Here is an 18,994-nt window from a genome sequence, read left to right as displayed (position 1 = left end):
CCCAGTTTCACCCTGAAAGAGAGGGGTGACTATGATTCAGCCTGCTTCTAGATGCTGATCGAGATCCTCCCCTCTGGGATACTGACAGACCTTGGCACACCTTCAACTGCTAGGAGCCACTAAGAACAAAGAAGTCTGCTTTGATAATTGCAAAGGTTGGAGAGACAACCTAGAGCTGGGCAGGACGGAACAACAGTTTTGATCTCCCACACAGACCACTCCTTCCAGACTAGGAGAGGTGGCAGTTTTATCTAATGCATGGATACCTACACAGAGAGTGCAGGAAAATTAAGAAACAGAGGAATATGTTCAAAATGAGTGAACAACTTACGAGCATACCTCATTTCACTGTACTTCACTTCATCCCACTTCACAGAGATTATGGTTTTTTTTTTTTCAAATTGAAAGTTTGTGGCAACCCCGCATTGTCAGATGCTGGCTAGCATTTTTTAGCAATTAAGTTTTTTTTAAATTATATACATTGTTTAGACATAACAACGGACACTTAAAACACTACAGTATAGTGTAAACATAACTTCTATATGCCCTGAGAAACCAAAAAATTCACCAGGCTCACTTTATTGCTATACTCCCTTTATTGCAGTTCTAAAACCAAACAGGAGATATCCCCAAGGTATGCCTATAAAACGCTAGAAAAGGCCTTAATAAAATGGAAATAAGTGATTTACCTGATAAAGAGTTCAAAATAACAGTCATAAAGATGCTCACAGACGTCAGGAAAACAATGCATGAACAAAGTGAGGATTTCAATGAAGAGAAGATATAAAAAAGTACCCAACAGAAATTATAAGAGCTAAAGAACACAATAACTGAACTAAGAAATTCAATAGAGGGGTTCAACAACAGACTAGATGAAGTGGGGAAAGGATCTGTGAACTTGAAGACACGCAATAAGAAAAAGAATAAAAATATTTCTAGAAGAAAAGAGAGAGACAAAGGGGCAGAAAACTAATTTGAAGAAATAGTGGCTGAAAACTTCCTTAATTTCAAGAAGGAAACAGATAATCAGACCTAGGAAGATGAGAGGGTTCCAAATAAAATGACTCCAAAGAGACTCAAACCAAGACACATTATAATTAAAGAATCAAAAGTTAAAGGCAATGAGAGAATTATAAAAGCATCAACAGAAAAGCACTTTGTTACCTCCAAGGGACCTCCCCCATAAGACTGCCAGCAGGGTTTTTAGCAGAAACTTTGCAAACCCAAAAGGGACTTTTGTGATATAGTCAAAGAGCTAAAAACAAAACAAAACAAAACAAAAAGGCAACCAGAATACTCTATCCAGCAAAGTTGTCCTTCAGAATTGAAGGATAGTTTTCCAGAGAAGCAAAAGCTGAGGAGTTCAGCACCACTAGACCAGCCTTACAAGATATATTAAAGGAACTTCTTTAAGCCAAAACAAAAGGGTGCCAATTAATAATAGGAAACTGCATAAAAGTATAAATCTCACTGGTAGAGGTAAATATATAGTTAAATTCAGAACAATCGAATGCGCTAATGGCAATGGGTCAATCACTTATAAATCTAGTGTGTGTGAAGTTTAAAAGACAAAAAGTGGTAAAAATAACAATAACTACAATAATTTGTTAATGGATACACAAGATAAAAAGATATAAATTGTGACATGAAAAACATAAAACATTGGGCAGTAGAGTAAGAATGTAGGGCTTTAGAATGTACTCAGACTTAAGTTGTTATCAACTTAAAATTGATTGTTATAAATATGTTATATGTCAGCCTCACGGCATCCACAAAGCAAAAATCTAAAGTAGATACACAAAAGATAAAGAAAAACAAATCTAAGTGTACTACAGAAAAGCATCAAATCATAAAGAGGGAGAAGTAAGGAACAAAGGAATCACAAAAAAGCCAGAAAACAAGGAACAAAATGGCAATACATTCATATCTATCAATAGTTCTCTAATCAAAACACATAGAGTGGCTGAATGCATTAAAAAAAAAAACCCAACTATACACATCTTAAAATAGACTCACTTCAGCTCTCAGGATACACATATTGAAAATGAAGGGATGGAAAAAGATATTCCATGCAAAGCAAATCCAAAAGACCGTAAAGGTAGCTATACTATATTAGACAAAATAAGACTTAAAGGCAAAGCTGTAACAAGAGACAAAGGTCATTATAATAAAGGGATCAATTCATCAAGAGTATATAACAATTGTAAATATATACACATACAACATCAGAGCATCTAAATATATTAATCAAATACAAAAGACATGAAGAGAGTAACAGGCAACAATGCAGCAGTAGTAGGGGACTTTTAACACCCTACTCTCACCAATGGATAAATCACCCAGATAGAAAGATCAATAAGGAAACACTGGGCTTGAAACACACGTTATATCAGATGGACTTAGCAGGCATTTACAACAAGTTTATATAGTATAGCACTGGGAACTAAATTCAATATCTTGTAGTGACATATGGTGAAAAAGAATATGAAAACAAGTATATGTATGCTCATGTATGACTGAAGCATTATGCTGTACACCAGAAATTGACACATTGTAAACTGACTATACTTCAATAAATATATACATACACACACACATATGTGTGTATATGTGTCTGTGTGTGTATATATATACATATATATATGTATATATGTGTGTGTGTGTGTGTGTGTATATGAAACAAGAAAAACCAGACATTTACAGAACATTCCATCCAAAAGCAGCAGCAGAGTACACATTTTTCTCAAGCATACATGGAACACTCTATGGATAGATCACAGGTTAGGCCACAAAACAAGTCAATAAATTTAAGAATACTGAAATTATGTCAAGCGTCTTTTCTAATTATAATGCTCTTAAACTAGAAATTAATTCCAAGATAAAACTGAAAAATTCATATACATGTGGAGATTAAACAACATACAATGAACAAAGAAGAAATCAAAAGAGAAATATCTTGAGACAAATGAAAATGGAAACACAACATACCAAAATATATGGGATACATAAAAGCAGTTCTAAGGGGGGGGAGTTCATAGCCAGAAATGCCTACATCAAGTAACAAAGTTGTCAAAAAAAAAAACAAAACAAAACTAAATTTACACCTCAAGGAACTAGAAAAAGAAGAACAAATGAAGCCCAAAGTTAGTAGAAGGAAAGTAACAAAGACCAGAATGGAAACAAGATGAAAAACACAGTAGAAAACATCAATACAACTGAGAGCTGGTTTTTTGAGAAGATAAGCTAGAGTCACCAAGAAGAGAAGAGAGAAGACTCAAATAAAATTAGAAATGAAAGAAGAGACACTCCAACTAATCTCATAGAAATAGAAAGGATCATAAAAGACTACTATGAACAATTATCCACTAACTAACTGGACAACATAGAAGAAATGGATAAATTCCTAGAAACATTCCACCCACAAAGACTGAATCATGAAGAAATAGAAAATCTAGACAGATCAATTATTAGTAAGGAGATTTCATCAGTAATCAAAAACTTGCCAACAAACAAAAGTTCAGGACCAGATAACTTCACCTGTGAACTCTACCAAACATTTAAAGAAGAATACCAATCCTTCTCAAAGTCTTCCAAAAAACAGAAGAGGGAATACTTCCAAATTCATTTTATAAGGCCAGCATTAGGGTGATACCAAAACCAGACAAAGACACTACAAGAAAAAAAAATTACATGACAATACCCATATGAACATAGATGTAAAAATCCTCAGCAAAATATTAGCAAACTGAATCCAACAATACACTAAAAGGATCATACAGCAGGATCAAGTGGGATTTTTTTTCCACGGATGCAGGAGGGCTCAACATCCACTAATCAATGTGACAGACCACATTTTAAAAACAAAGAATAAAAACCATATAACTATGTCAATAGATGCAGAAAAAGCATTTGAAAAAATTCAACATCCATTCATGATAAAAACTCTCAACAATGCAGGTATAGAGGGATCGCACCTCAACATAATAAAGGCCACACATGATAAGTCCACAGCTAACATGATACTCAACAATGAAAGAGTGAAAGCTTTTCCTCTATGATCAGAAACAAGACAAGGATGCCTACTCTCACCCCTTTTATTCAATATAGTACTGGAAGTCATACCCAGAGCATTAGGCAAGAAAAAGAAATGAAAGAAACTCAAACTGGACAGAAAGAAGTGACACTGTCTTTATTTGCAGATGACATGATATTAAATACAGACAACCCTAAAGACCTCACCAAAAAAAAAAAAAATAGAATAAACAAATTCAGTAAAGTTGCAGCATATAAAATCAATATACAAAAATATCTTGCATTTTACACACAAATAAACTATCAGAAAGAGGAATGAAGAAAATAATCCCATTTATAACTGCATCAAAAAGAATAAAATATGTATGAATGAATTTAACTAAGGTGGTGAAAGATCTGTGCACTGAAAACTCTAAGACACTGATGAAAGCAGTTGAACATGACACAAATAAATGGAAAGATACTGTGTGCTCATGGATTAAAAAATTATTATTGTTAAAATGCACATACTACCCAAATCTATCGACAGATTCACTGCATTCCCCATCAAAATTTCAATGGCACTTTTCACAGAAATAGAATAAACAATCCTAAAATTTTTATGGAACCACAAAAGACCCTAAACAGCTAAAGCAATCTTAAGAAAGAAGAACAAAACTGGAGGCATCACGTGCCCTGGTGTCAAACTATACTACAAAGTTACAATAATCAAAACAGTATAGTATTGGCATGAAAACAGACACATAGAAAATGGGGCAGAATATGGAGCCCAGAAATAAACTCACACATACATGGTCAATTATTTACAACAAAGGAACCAAGAATATACAACGGGAGAACAGTCTCTTTAATAAATGGTGCTGGGAAAACTGTATAGCCACATACAAAAGAATGGACCACTATTTTACACCATACACAAAAATTAACTCAAAATATACTGAAGACTAGAATGTAAGACCTGAAACCATAAAACTCCTAGAAGAAAACATAGAGGGTAAGCTCCTTGAAATTCCTCTGGCAATGTTTTTTTTTAAAAATTTAACACCAAAAGCAAAGGCAACAAAACCAAAAATAAACAAATGGGACTGTATCAAACTAAAAAGTTTCTGCACAGCAAAAGAAACCATTAACAAAAGGGAAAAATAACCTACAAAATGGGAGAAATATTTGCAAATCATGTAACTGTGACAAGTGATTAATAGTCAAAATAGACAAAGAACTTGCACAACTCAATAGCATGAAAAAAGTCCGATTTTAAAATGGGCAGGAGATCTGAATAGACATTTTTCCAAAGAAGACACACACATGGCCAAAAGGTACGTGAAAAGGTGCCGAACATCACTAATCACTGGAAATGCACATCAGAGCCACCATGAGCTAGCATCTCACACCTGTTAGGGTGACCATCATCAAAAACACAAGCAGTGGGGCTGGGCCAGGAAGAGAGCCACGCCCGGAAGCTGTTCTTCAGGGGAGGGTTTGAGGAGCTGGCAGCAGTGGTCTCCCAGGAGGAATTCGAGACACCCTGCTGCTGCTGGGAAGAGTGGTTGGGGCGGCAGGGCCTCGGGTCTGACTCTGCCACCCTGTGATGCTCACTGCATCCCTCACAGCTCCTCCTCTCCTGGCCCCTCTACCTGGACCTGCAGTTACTTCCCCCAGAACAGGGGAGTGAACTGCCCATCCGAGGGCCACGCGCTCTCTGAAACTTTCTGATATCATATACTGAATGAACTGAGTCCAGTTTTCTTATATCATTCATTTTGAAATCACATTTGTGAAAGCATACATTTTCAATCAGAACCTGAGACTCATCTGTGCAATTCATGACTATGCCAATTGCCACAAACATTTTAAGCACTTTAAAGAAACACACATGAATTATTCCTCAATTCAACAAAAAAAGTATCAGAACTATGAGTTAGGTTCACTTCACCATGTCTTTGTTGTACTCTAAACTTGCTAGGCTTTCAAAGACTTACCTGGTAAGGCAGGGCTTCTCAGTGGTGTAGTCCCAACGTGTCCCAGGAGTGTCGAGGTCTGACACCTTGAAGTTGGGGGTGGACAGATACAGCCTGTAACCTTCACCTCTTGCAGTCAACCAAGGATGCCCTACAATTAAAAATCTATTTCTCTGTATGCCATGATGCGAAAATAGCTGGGAAATACTGCATGGAAGGAATACTTTTACCCTCACAAGACTTGAGGTTACTGGTTCAATTCCTGTCCGTAATAAAACTAAACATCCCAGGCATGTTGACAATTTTTATCAGTCAGGAATTTGTGGCTAAGATGGGTAACTCTTCTTACACCACAGGTGGAAAGGTATTCCATCCCCTTTTATAGTCGACATGATAGCAGGGGGACTTCAAGCCATAGACGAAGTAAGTTTTTGCATACATTCCTCACACCCTGTGTTCCCGGGTTTGGCTCACCCCTTTACCTGGGTGGGTAACTGCCGGCCCCTATACTAGGGCTGAGTCCTAGCTCACTGGCTTCACTCATGGTTTACACTGGTCATATTGACGTAACATTAATAAAAACCCTTTCAATCTCAAAAATTCCTTGGTTAACAGAATAAATTAGCTGCTCATCCTAAGTATAACCAGGTTGCACCTGACTTCCTTCAACCACAAGCGTTTCTCTGCAGAGATTGGCATTTGGGCTGGGACGATTCTGCATTATGCAGGATTCTCCCTCCTTTTGCCATTCTCCCAGTCACTGTCATGGGAAGGCCACCTCAACACATCTCCAAAGGCCTCCTAGGGAAGCCGTAGACAAGTACTGGTCTCCTTCCAGCCTGAATACAGGCTGTATTCTTTTCACACTCTCCCTAACTGGCAGGCTCCGGCTCTTAGAAATGTTTTAATGGCATTAGCTCTTGCATACTTTTCCTATTTTGTCCAAGCCTCCAGTCACTTCTCTCAAGCAATTTAATAGCACCACCCCAGATGAAAACACTAACCATCTGATAAAAGCCAGCAAATAAAGAAATGTTTTCCACGAGTAGAGAAAGGAGCTATTCTCATTTTTTGCATTCACTTAAAGGGAACAACTTATCTCTCCGTGCATTTTCAGCTTGTCCTCGGGGCCAGGACACCCACGCCTCAGCTTCTGAGCCAATCGGCTGCCGATGGTGCACAGCTGTGTCCCTCTCTAGGCACTGCCTTCAGCTCCAGGGACCTGTCTTGCCCAAGGCACCACCACCTCTCACGGGGGAACAGCCTGGGCCAACAACTGGCTGTTGTAATGATACAAAGACCCAGTCCCCTTACCTCAGTTTGGGACAATTCAGAAGGGCCATCCCACCTCCAGTACACCCTGTGGGGTCTGCTGAAGCCTTAGCTGCAAGCACCTCACCGTTCAATTGTTCTGCCCCACCTCCCCTCCTCACTTCCTTCCGGGGTATTTCCCATGAGCACTCTCCAGTATACCCCCTGCAGGTGAGCAATCCCAGTCAACTGTCTGCAGATGAGTACTCCGTCTCAGAGGCTGTTTCCAGGGAGCCTCATCTAAAGCATCACTGTTAGTCTGACTGGGAAAAAGTTGCAAAAGAAGAGAAACCTAAGCCGTTCTACCTGTCTCTCCATCCCGCTGCCTACTACAGGCAGATTGGCCCTCTAGCCATCAGCCTAGGCTTTTTCACTCACTGCTGCATTCTTATTTTTCAAGGCTTCATCTGTCTGGGCATGTTTTACCCATCAGGATCTTTTCCTTCCTCTATACTGGGCTGAATCATCCTTTCTCCAAAGTTTACTCACTCAGGGTTGTTTCCACCAAAATGCTTGTGTGTGATGTGTATGTTTCTATTTTTCCAAAGTCCATCCCCCTGTGGCATGTCTCAAGGCTCACTTCTTGCACCTCTTCTCTTAAATGTGTATGCTACCTTGGCGATCTCATTCAGTCTCAAGGTTATAAATACCTTCAATATGATGACGACTCCAGGATTTGTATTCCTAGCCGGAACTTCATCCATGAACTCCATATCTGTAGATCCATCTGCCTCCTCAACATCTCTACTTGGAGGTCTAGCAATCTTCAGTAATTTACCGTATCTAAAACTGAGCTCCATCATTACCCACTACCACCACTTCCCTGTCACGATCTAAAACATTTTCCCCCCCCTAGCCATTAATGGCCTCTCCATCCTTCCAGTTACTCAGGCCAAAAACTTTGTTTTTTGTTTGTTTTTTACTCAGGCCAAAAACTTCGAATTAACCCTTGACTCCTCCTTTCCTTTCATACTCACATCCATTCCATTAGCAAATTCTACCGGCGCTCCCTTAAAAACATATCTAGAATCTGCCCACTCCTCCCCATCTCTGCTTCCACTCCTCCCCATCTCTGCTTCCACTCACCTGGTCTCAGACGTCAAAATGACGCTGCTGAATCATTGCAATAGCTTTCAGCTGGTCTCCCAATTGCCACGCTTTCCTCCCTCGTTCCAACCTCAACACAGGGTTATCCTGTTAAGGTATAATCAGATATGGTCAGTCCTTGCCTTAAAACCCACAATGGTTGCCCCTCCCAGAGTAAAAGCAAAGTCCTTCCAGTGGCATACAAGGTTCTACACAACCTGACCTGAACCTCTCTGTCTCCATCCCTGCTCCCCTTTCTCCTCCTTCACTCTGCATGCCACCCATCTTACTGCCACTTCACTGTTTCTCAGACATGCCAGCCAGTTCTGACCTCAAGGTCTCTGTGCTGGCTATTTTCTCTGCCCTATACGCTCAACTCCAGATGACTGTTTTGCTGGCTTTCTCACCTCCTTGAAGTCTTTCCTCAAAATACACTTTGTTGCAACAAATTTCTAGGCCAGAGATGGAGCCGCTCCTGCCTGGGGTGCCATGTCAGTAAACTGAAACGTAGATCACTTTGTGCCCCTGTGAATGCTCTGCTGGACCAGAAATGTGGTACATCCAGTCAGCCAACCCCTAGACGCCAAGCCAGCTCTGGGCTTGATGCTTATTTCCTTATTCTTTATCCTGTAAAAGCTTCCTGCCTTCTGTCCCATTCTGCAGTTCCCTGGGCTCTTGGGAACGAGACTGCCTGCTTCATGAACTGTTAAAGTTTGCTTGTATCACCTCAATTATCTTCTTTAATCATTTTTAACAACCTTCTCAGTCAAACCTATTCTAGCCACTATTAGAATTGCAACCCCAAACACTGTCTTTCCCCGCTCTATCTCTCTGCATCACATTTATTACCAGCTCGCATCTTGTGATTCTTTACTTCTATATGTTGTGTATTATCTGTCTCCCCCAGCTGAAATCTTAAGTTTGTGAAGGATTTGCATCAGTTTTGTTCATTATGATGTCCCAGAGCACCTAGAACCCCTGGCACATAGAATGTGCTCCAAGTGAGGTAACGAACTCGGAAAGGGGACAAGGACACAGAAACGTGACATCTAAGGATGTCATATACTAGCTTGTCTTTGCTGGGCATTTGTCACATTCTTGTTATGGAGTGGTGTTCAGAGCTTTAGGATGAAAGAGACAGGGAGGTGCCAGCAGAGAGTCAGAGACATGACTGCTTTGGAAATAAGATCCTCAAAGAAATAAATAGGGGAGCTGGACTTTCACACCAAAGGAAACAAAACTAACTGGGGTGATTTAACATCTTATGTGGAAAAGGATGACCAGTTCTCTAGCTCTACTGAGGAGAGACCCCCTAAAAAAAGAGCTGAAATCACAGCTTAAAGCACCTGGGATTATATACAAGGAAGAATTCAAAAAAAAAAAAAAGAATTCAATAACAACCACCCTGGCTAAATACTAGGTGAGATGCATTCGTCTTCCTCTGGAAGCTGCTATAGGAGAACAGGTTCCCCTTCAGGTCTGGTCCTATCTGATAGCCGTGTAGGCAGGGTAAAAGTTAAACCAAGAATGTAAATTGGCTTCATAACAAACCTTTCTTTCCTCTGACCCTCTGGCTTCTGTTTCACTATCTTGTTTGGCTGAATGTCTAAGCCTGGCCTTTGTCACATATGATAGGACATCCCACCCGAAGTCATAAAATAATTAGCACCCTATGGCCCACTCTGGCATTTTTTCCCTCACACACAGGTCAATGTTTGGACCTTTAAATAATGTTACATTGTTTCTTAAATCTTTCGTCAACCTCCCACCATGTTTCTTACTACCCTAAAACCATATAAAATACCCCGATGTAGTTATACAGAACCTGATTCATTTATATACGTGCTACATATAAAACTCAGTTAAACATTAACTGTAAAGTAGGTGTCTAATTGTTTATTTTAAGGGACTTTTCAAACTCTAAAAGCACAACAGTCTAAAAGATATTATCAATATTCATAAAATCCGCATTTACTGGGTTTCTGCTTCAGGCCAGGCACTTAGGATGTGAAGTTAAAAGGCGGTTGGTGTGCGCCCTCCTGGACCTCAGTCAGCTAGAGGAGCCAGGGGAGAAATAATTGCCATAGGTCATGATAAAAGGCTCACACAAGCTAAAGTGCTGGCACAGGGAGGGTGTACCAAGCAAACAGGGGGAATCAGGCAACAGCTCATACAGAAGATCCCTACAATGGATCAAATAATCGCATTTGCAAGCACTAAGCTAATATCCTTTCATGTGTTTGGTTTGGAAAAGACCTTTTCAATTAATTTGATTTTCGGAGTAAATTAATGTTCCCTGCAGTGTATGATGGTCATGAAAGGATCCTGTATGGAACTGGCAGCCAGATGTCTAATAGAGTAACATGCAGTCCAAGGATTATAATTGCCAATTAAAAATTCCATATTTCTGGTCACATTTAGCAAAGATTATTTAACAGACACGCATCACTACAAGCAGCTTGAATCCACCAACGACCCCATCTGAATACCAACCGAAAAGAGCACTGCCGTACAACAAAGCACACACAGTAGGTCCTAATTAATTTCTGGTTTGATTTCATCCTTACATAAATAAATCAACAAATTAAACACATAATGTATTCATGTGTTTGACAGAGTTGTATGACCCCCCCTTTTATCGAAAAGGCAGTGTATCTGGAGCTTTCTATTAAACATAGCAGATTTCCAAACTAAAAAAATTAAGCACAGAAGAAATGAAAGATTCATATTAATAGCAAGAATTGTTATGCTAATTGTGAGTTATTTGTGCTCTGTACTGTTTTTCGCTTTCTACTGAATAGTCATTATCTTACTCCATGTTTCCCTTTCAAATCATCTGGAAAACAAATGAAGAAGCTGAATAAGGAGATATGCTTCGACATCTGCATTCCAAAGTGTCAAATTAAAGTGACCATGTACATCCTGCCCAGCTCAAAAACAAGCAGGGTTACAAAAGTTTCCTTGGAAGATGACGCAGTCAGGAGAAGCTAGGTTGTGGCTGAAATAACAAACAGACCCCACAATCTCAGTTGCTAAAGTCAACAAAGGTTTATTTCTAGTCCACATCACAGATCAGGGACCAGTCTCACTCCATCTTGCAACTTCACCATTTTAGAAATCTCTGAGTCCAGCCACGTGAACCAGAGAATGAGAATATGCAGAAGGCACATTTGTGAAAGACAGATCATTTCTATTCCTATTTCCATCAGCTAGAATTCAGTCACAATTTCCCCACCTAACTGGAAGGAAGGCTAAGAAAGAGTTTTCCTGGGTCCCTGGGAAAAGGAAATGTATTGGCAAACATCTAGCCAGTGTTTGACACAGAGGGAAAGAATCTAAAACACACTTTTTTATTCAAGCTGTATTATATATTATAATGAGGTTCTCAAGTCAACCCACCCCAAATGCAAGTGAAACACATTACTAATAGAGTAAGACCTCAGTGACTTAAGTGTCACCTCTCTGGCCATCTTGTTTACCAGGGCCAAGATTGAAAACTCACTAATAGTCATAATAGAGATTCGGCAATCTACACACCCATTCATTCTTCATTCAGCAAACATTAACTGTGTCTACTTACGGTAAGTACTATTCTAGGCACTAAAAAAAATCAAAGATTAAGATCTAGATATTGCTCTCAGTAGCAGTGATAAGACTAACTCTTGTCAGACCAAGATAAGAAGCAGGGTGTTCTCAGGAACTACAGATAAATCAGTGTGGCTGAAACAGAGTGGACAAGACAGGTGCAGCAAGGGCCAAGGGCCAAGGCCCTGTGTGCCATTCCGACAACAATTTAGGTTTTAAGAAGGAATCTATCAACGGAATTTAAGCACAGAAGTAACACAACCAGATGAGTACCTCTGGAAGGCCAGACTGCCTACTGCGTAGAAGATGGACTAGTGGGACCTGGAGAGAGGGCTGCAGCCGCTAACACAGCCACCACTCTTTTGTCATCAAGAACTTCCTATTGCAGACACCTTGACTTAAATGTTTTGGCATGGGGTAATTTTGAGGCAGTATAAAATGCACATCATTACACATACTCTTTCCATTTTCAAAAGGAAAACTGCTTCGTTGTTTTTTCCTCCTGGTTATATGCTCATTGTGAAATATTTAGACAATACAAGGAAGTATCAAGGAAAAGCAAAAATCGCCCATAATCCACTGTCTGATGAAAATCGCTATTAACAGCGCTATTCAGTGTATACATTTCCATAACTTTCCCCATGCATACTTTTTCTAATAGAAATATGATACCATAAACGCAAGTGTAACCTGCTTCCTTTCTTTAGTAATACATTCTGAACATTTTCCCAAAGCAGTAAATATAGTTTGGTATCATACTTTTTAACAGCTATAGAGTATTCCATTGATTGACTGTTCCATGAGACAGTGTAGGGCAGTGGCTATGAGTGTAAGCTCTACATTTAAATTGACCACATTCTGATCCTGGCTCTTAGCCAAGGGTGAGCAAACTTTTTCAGTAAAGGGCCAAAAAAATATTTTAGGCTTTGAGGGCTGCATTAGGGTTCTCCAGAGAAACAGAACCAACAGGATATACAGATATAGAGATAGAGATCTCTCTATATAGATTCTGATATAGATAGATCTATATCTCTGCATCTATATTTAGCTAAGTCTAGATATAGATACTGGTAACTATATTTCTATAGATATCTATATCATCTATCTACCTACCTACCTACCTATCTGTGAGAGAGAGTATTTTAAAGAATTATGAAGACTGGCAAGTTTAGAATCTTAAGGGTGGGTCAGCAGGCCAGAGATCCAGAGAAGAGTTTCGGTTCAAGTCTGAAGGCAGTCTGCTGGCAGAATTCCCTCTTAATCCAGGGATGTCGATCTTCTGTGAACTGACTGGATGAGACCTACTCATACTATGGAGGGTGATCTGCTTTACTAAAGTCTACTGATTTAAATAGAAATCTCATCTATAACATACCTTCACAGAAATATCTAGAAAACTGACCAAATATCTGGGTTCTGTGGCCTAGTCAAGTTGACACATACAATTAACCATTACATAAGCCCTATGATCTCTGTTGCCAACTACTCAACTCTGTTACTGTTATGTGACAGCAGACAAATCCAGTTATGCACACAAATGAGTGTGGCTGTGTTCCAATAAGACTTTATTTACAAAAACAGGTGGCAGGCTGGATTTGGTCCTTGGGCTATAGTTTGTTGACTCCTTCTCTTAGCTGCTTTCTAGCTGTGCGGCTTTGAATAGGTAATTTAAATTCTTTAAACCTCAGTTTTCTCAAAGGAACCCTCCTACATTGCTGGTGGGAATGTAGTTTGGTACAGCCATTATGGAAAACAGTATGGAGATTCCTCAAAAAACTAAACATAGACTTAGCATATGATCCAGCAATCCCACTTTTGGGTATATATCCAGAGGGAACTTTAATTCAAAAACTGACATGCACCCCAATGTTCATAGCAGCACTATATACAATAGCCAAGACATGGAAGCAACCTAAATGTCCATCAACATATGACTGGATAAAGAAGTTGTGGTACATTTATACAATGGAATACTACTTAGCCATAAAAAGAATAAAATAATGCCATTTGCAGCAACACGGATGGACCTAGCAATTGTCATTCTAAGTGAACTAAGCCAAAAAGAGAAAGAAAAATGCCATATGATATAATTCATATATGGAGTCTAAAAAAAAAAAAGAAAAAAGGACACTATGAACTCATCTACAAAACAGAAACAGACTCACAGACATAGTAAACAACCTTATAATTACCAGGAAAGAGGGTAGGAAGGGATAAATTTGGGAGTTTCAGATTTACAAATGTTAGCCACTATATATAAAAATAGATTTTAAAAGTTTCTTCTGTATAGCACAGAGAACTATATTCAACATCTTGTAGTAACCTTTAATGAGAAAGAATATAAAAATGAATATACATATGCATATGCATGACTAGGACATTGTGCTGTACACCAGAAACTGACATATTGTAATTGACTGCACTTCAATAAATACAAAAACAAAACAAAAACAAATACAAACCAATACGATATTTGGCCAAAAAAAAAACCACCTCACTTTTCTCATCTGTGAGAAATGGGAACGATAATAGTTTTGAATTAAAAGTGTTACGGTGAGAATCAAAAGCGATGCTATTTGTAGAATGCCTGGCACAATATCAGGTACATGGTAAGTGTGCAGTAAATCTTCCCCTCGTTATTATTAGTTATCCATTATCTGCTGACAGAATTATTTTAAACACATTTATTAAGGTTTTGCAGCAAAGTGTGTTACACCTCAGTGTTACAGCTCAGTTGTGACAGCAACCTGGATCCTGACGAGAGACCAAACAGCACTCGGAGGGTTAGAGAACTCAGGTTTATTATGCTGACGGGCCCAGAGAAGTTAACACTCCAAGCTCTGGACCCCGTCTGTAGGTTTACACAGGCTTTTATAGGCTGCTAGTCTAAACTTTGCAACATCATATGCAAATAAGGTGTAAGAAACTTGACTAATTAGGAATGAGCTTTGTAGAAATGGACCAATCAGGAGTGATAGAAATGGACCAATTGGGAGTGAGCTCCATGCAAATGAGGCACTACAAATGGACCAATAAGGAGTTAGCTCAGGGAACCAACAGAATCTTAGAGGTAAGTTTCACTTTCCTAGAAGCAAGCTGTTGTACAGAAGCAAAAAGCGAGATAATGCCACCAGGCCAGGGAACCAGATGGTGCTGGCAGGAAAGCAGTGGCCCTGCCTGGGGGTCTTGCCAGTCTTTTCATGGGGCTTCCCACCTCAAAGGTATAACTGACATATAATAAACTGCATATATTTAAAGTGTATAATTCAAAAAGCCTTAATATATCTATACACTCATGAAATCAGCACCACAATCAAAGACAGTAAATATGCTCATCACCCCAAAAGTTTCATCCTGGCCATTTGTAACCCTGCCCTCCTATCCCTTCTACCCCTCCCAGCCCCCACTCCCACTTCCATACAACCACTCATCGTTTTTACATCACTATCTTACTAACAAAATTTTGATTGTCTGAACACTTGCACTATTAGAAATGACAGTCATTCACACCCATGGACATATCTCTGCATATGTGTTCAACTGCTTGCTTAGAATAAAATGCCGCAAGTAGGATCACTCATTTGTAGACGATGTTCACTTGATATTGTTATACATGTTGACAAATTGCCTTTCAGAAAGGCACCAATTTGCAGTGACTGTTTCTCCCTACCTATTTTCAATTGTTCTATTGACAGTGTGTCTGTATGCACCCAAGGTAATTCTGTGTGCTTAAGCTAGGAGTGTGAGTGTGGGTTCACACTCGAAGTATCTTAGAGATAGACAAGCAGCCCAATCGAGAATCAATGCCTTCAGAGGTGGTGACCTAGAACTTTAATAATGAAAAGAGATGTTTTTAGTGGTGAGATGATTGGTGTTCTAGCTGGGAATGCTGTACAGGCTCCACCGCCCTTTAGGGAATAAGGTATAAAATTCCAGCCCTGGTGCCTAACTCCACTGAAGCAGCATTCCAGCTCTACAGTCTTGCTGCTTCTGCCTGATCCTGACTCATCTCCAAAACCAGCCACTTACATTCTCAGGAACAGAGGAGCATCTACCACAGAATAAGCCTTTCATCCTCTTTTGTACTTGCTTGCTAATAAATGTTTGTACGTTTGAGAGAATTTGGTAAATTTGGTTTAATACTTAACTTCATAATAATAAACCAGCCACTAGCAAGGTTGGGAGGACAGGTACATACAGCCACCACCCAGCTTTAATATGTTCACTAAAGGACCTTGACATTTGCTGGATTGCAAAATTAGCTTGGGTCTGTTTGCAACATTTTTCTTATGCCTCATTGTTTTCACTTGTATTTTTTATTAATAGTTCAGTTAAGGATATTTTCATATGGCTGTTGACTATTTGTATTCTTCTTTTGTGAATTACTTGTACATATCTTCTTTGGTATTAAAATTTTTCTTATTGGTTTATAAGAGATCTTATATTTAAGACATTAGTCTTCTATCATATGAGTTGCAAATGTTTTCCCATTTGTCAAATGTTTTAACATTGTTTATGGTGGGCTTTTTTCTCAAGTAGTAAAGGTTATCAATATATTTCTTTACAGTTTCTGGCTTTGGTGTCATGCATAGAAACTTCTCTTGCAGAATTATATACATAATCACCTAAATTTTCTTCTAAGGGTAAGAATGACTGTTTTACACATTCCTTGGAAAAAAACATCTAACAGCTGAAAGTTTAATGGTTTATAAAAGGTACTCAGTGGTTTAAAATTGCCTTCCTGATGGGCTGATAAAGTAGTGAAAACAGTTTTTGGTGTAATTTCTGAAATCTGGCCTTCATGTTTTACAATCTCTCTCTCATCCTTCTGAATAACTAATTCAAAATAGAAGGGGGGGCGGGAATTTGTAAACCATGAGAGGCAGGGGACACAATAATACAGACATAGAAGCCTAACCTTCACCAATGAGACACTATGCCAGACTTTGAATCCAAAGCTGGTGACCCTTTCACCAAGTATAGGATTGTAAAATAAAAAAACAAGTAGAAAGGAAATAAAATTTTAAAATGAAAAATAAATAAATAAAAAGAAGTTGGTGATCCAAAGAAGCAGGCACTGCTTGAGTTACTGAGACACGGGCAGTAGCAGACATTCTGTTTCCAGAAGCATCAAGGGCAAGTTCCTAGCAGTTGTGTCCAGTGCCCAGCATCACTGATGTGATCAGAGCGGCCATCCCAAGGAATAGTGGCAGCACTGTCTCCACTAGAGCAGTTCTGCTGGGAGACTGCAGCCCCACTGCAGAGCATGTGAACTTTCTCATCTCTTATCTAACGTAAACTAACAAGAGAGGTTTTGTTGTTTGCAACTAAGAAACCTGAATGATACAGAAACAGGACCAGGAATGGCTATAGAAAATACAACCTCAGTGTAATAGGTGTCTGGGTTGGTTTTGCTGGACTAGAGAGCCTGAAGGCAGTGACATGTGCCCCAGCATCAGCCCCTCTCCTATATAGTGGTTCTTATTGTACACTGAGGGCAGAAAAAGCTAGATTGTATCTACCAAGCCATACCTCCCATCCCCCAAACCAACCCACTCACAAATGGTCAAATATTGTGAAACTCTTATCAGTTACACATAAGTGGAGAGGAGAACCATTCTGTTTTTACTGAAGCTGCAGCAGTAGCCAAAATAGCAGGAATCAAATTTCCACACAGCCAGCTTTTTAAAAAAATTGACCTCTGTGGTGACATTATGCATTCGAATATTCTATACATACCTGTAACTGACTCAGTGTTTGTCCCCCCCATCCCCACTGAAGCATTCTTTTGCCAGAGATCCTGGAGGACACTGGGGCTATCTGTACCCAGTGAGCTGGGATTCTAATACAAAACTTGCTAAAACATGCAATTAGACACATATAATTAAGACATCTGGTTACCTTGTGTTGAAAATATGACTGATTCTTCTAGCCTAAAAGTATTCATTTAAATATGGTGTGTACCAAGGTATAATTTCTTTGCACAAAAATCGTAATCCATTCTTCAAAGACAGTAAATGAAAGCGTATGAAAAATATGTGGAAAAATAATGGCCTTGCCTCAACAAGCAGATCTTTACATCAAGCTGCTAATGATAACATACATTAGATGCTGGAAGAGCTCATGAGATTGTTTCCTAATGGAGGCTGTGTTTAGCTCATCCCACCTCTAGGAAATTGACTTAAGGGTGAGGTAATTCTTTAGGTAAACAATTTAGGAAGTCTATCCAAATTGCTCAAAGTGCTTTGCAGACATGAGCTAATTCAGCCTTGTAAATAAGTTTGTATAATTGGATTCATTTCCACCATTTCCTTTGAAACTGTTTCATGGGTGGCAGTTTGTTGGGGAAAAGGCATCTGCGAATAACCCAGGGGCATTCCCAAACTCAGGGCATCTTTGGGAGTCCTGAGATGATCCTCGAATTTTGAGGCCAGACTTCCTGGTTATATCATAACACCTTCCTGTCTCCCCGTCTCCTGGGGCTTCAAAATGAGGAAACAGCTGTGGGGAAAACACCGCAAGGGAAAGGAGCCTTGTAATTGTTGTGTTTCTTTTAAAAACATCCTGAGACCACACAAACTTCGGCTCTTTTAGCCATAACCTCTGAACTTCAGAGCTCCTGCATAACAATAGTTCAGTTCAATGGGGATGGTCACTTGGCTGTGTGCAATAGCTCCCAATCTATTCTCCTAGCACTCCACTTTGAGATGATTCATACCCCCTCTGGTGGGGGCTCCGGTGTCAGCCCAGATGCCCCGTTCAGGACCGACGGATATATCCTCCCAGTTACCGGCAGTGTCCACCAGTGCTGGCTCACTGCTCAGCCCTTCTCTGGGAATTACTCTCAGTTAAAAGTTGCTGTCTCATCCAAAGCAATGCCCCCTACCTGGGTGCAGCCCAAATTCAACCACTGGCCAATGAGGGGCAGAAACGAGGTCCCCGTTCTCTCACCCCAATTTAAGACAACCCTAAAGGGCCACCCCAGCTCTAGAGCTTCCCACAGGGTCAGCAGAGGGCTCTGC

Source organism: Camelus bactrianus, chromosome X (genome assembly GCF_048773025.1).
Source record: "Camelus bactrianus isolate YW-2024 breed Bactrian camel chromosome X, ASM4877302v1, whole genome shotgun sequence".
Lineage (NCBI taxonomy): Eukaryota > Metazoa > Chordata > Mammalia > Artiodactyla > Camelidae > Camelus > Camelus bactrianus.
The sequence above is the reverse complement of the archived record's forward strand: the minus strand, read 5'-3'. Positions refer to the sequence as shown.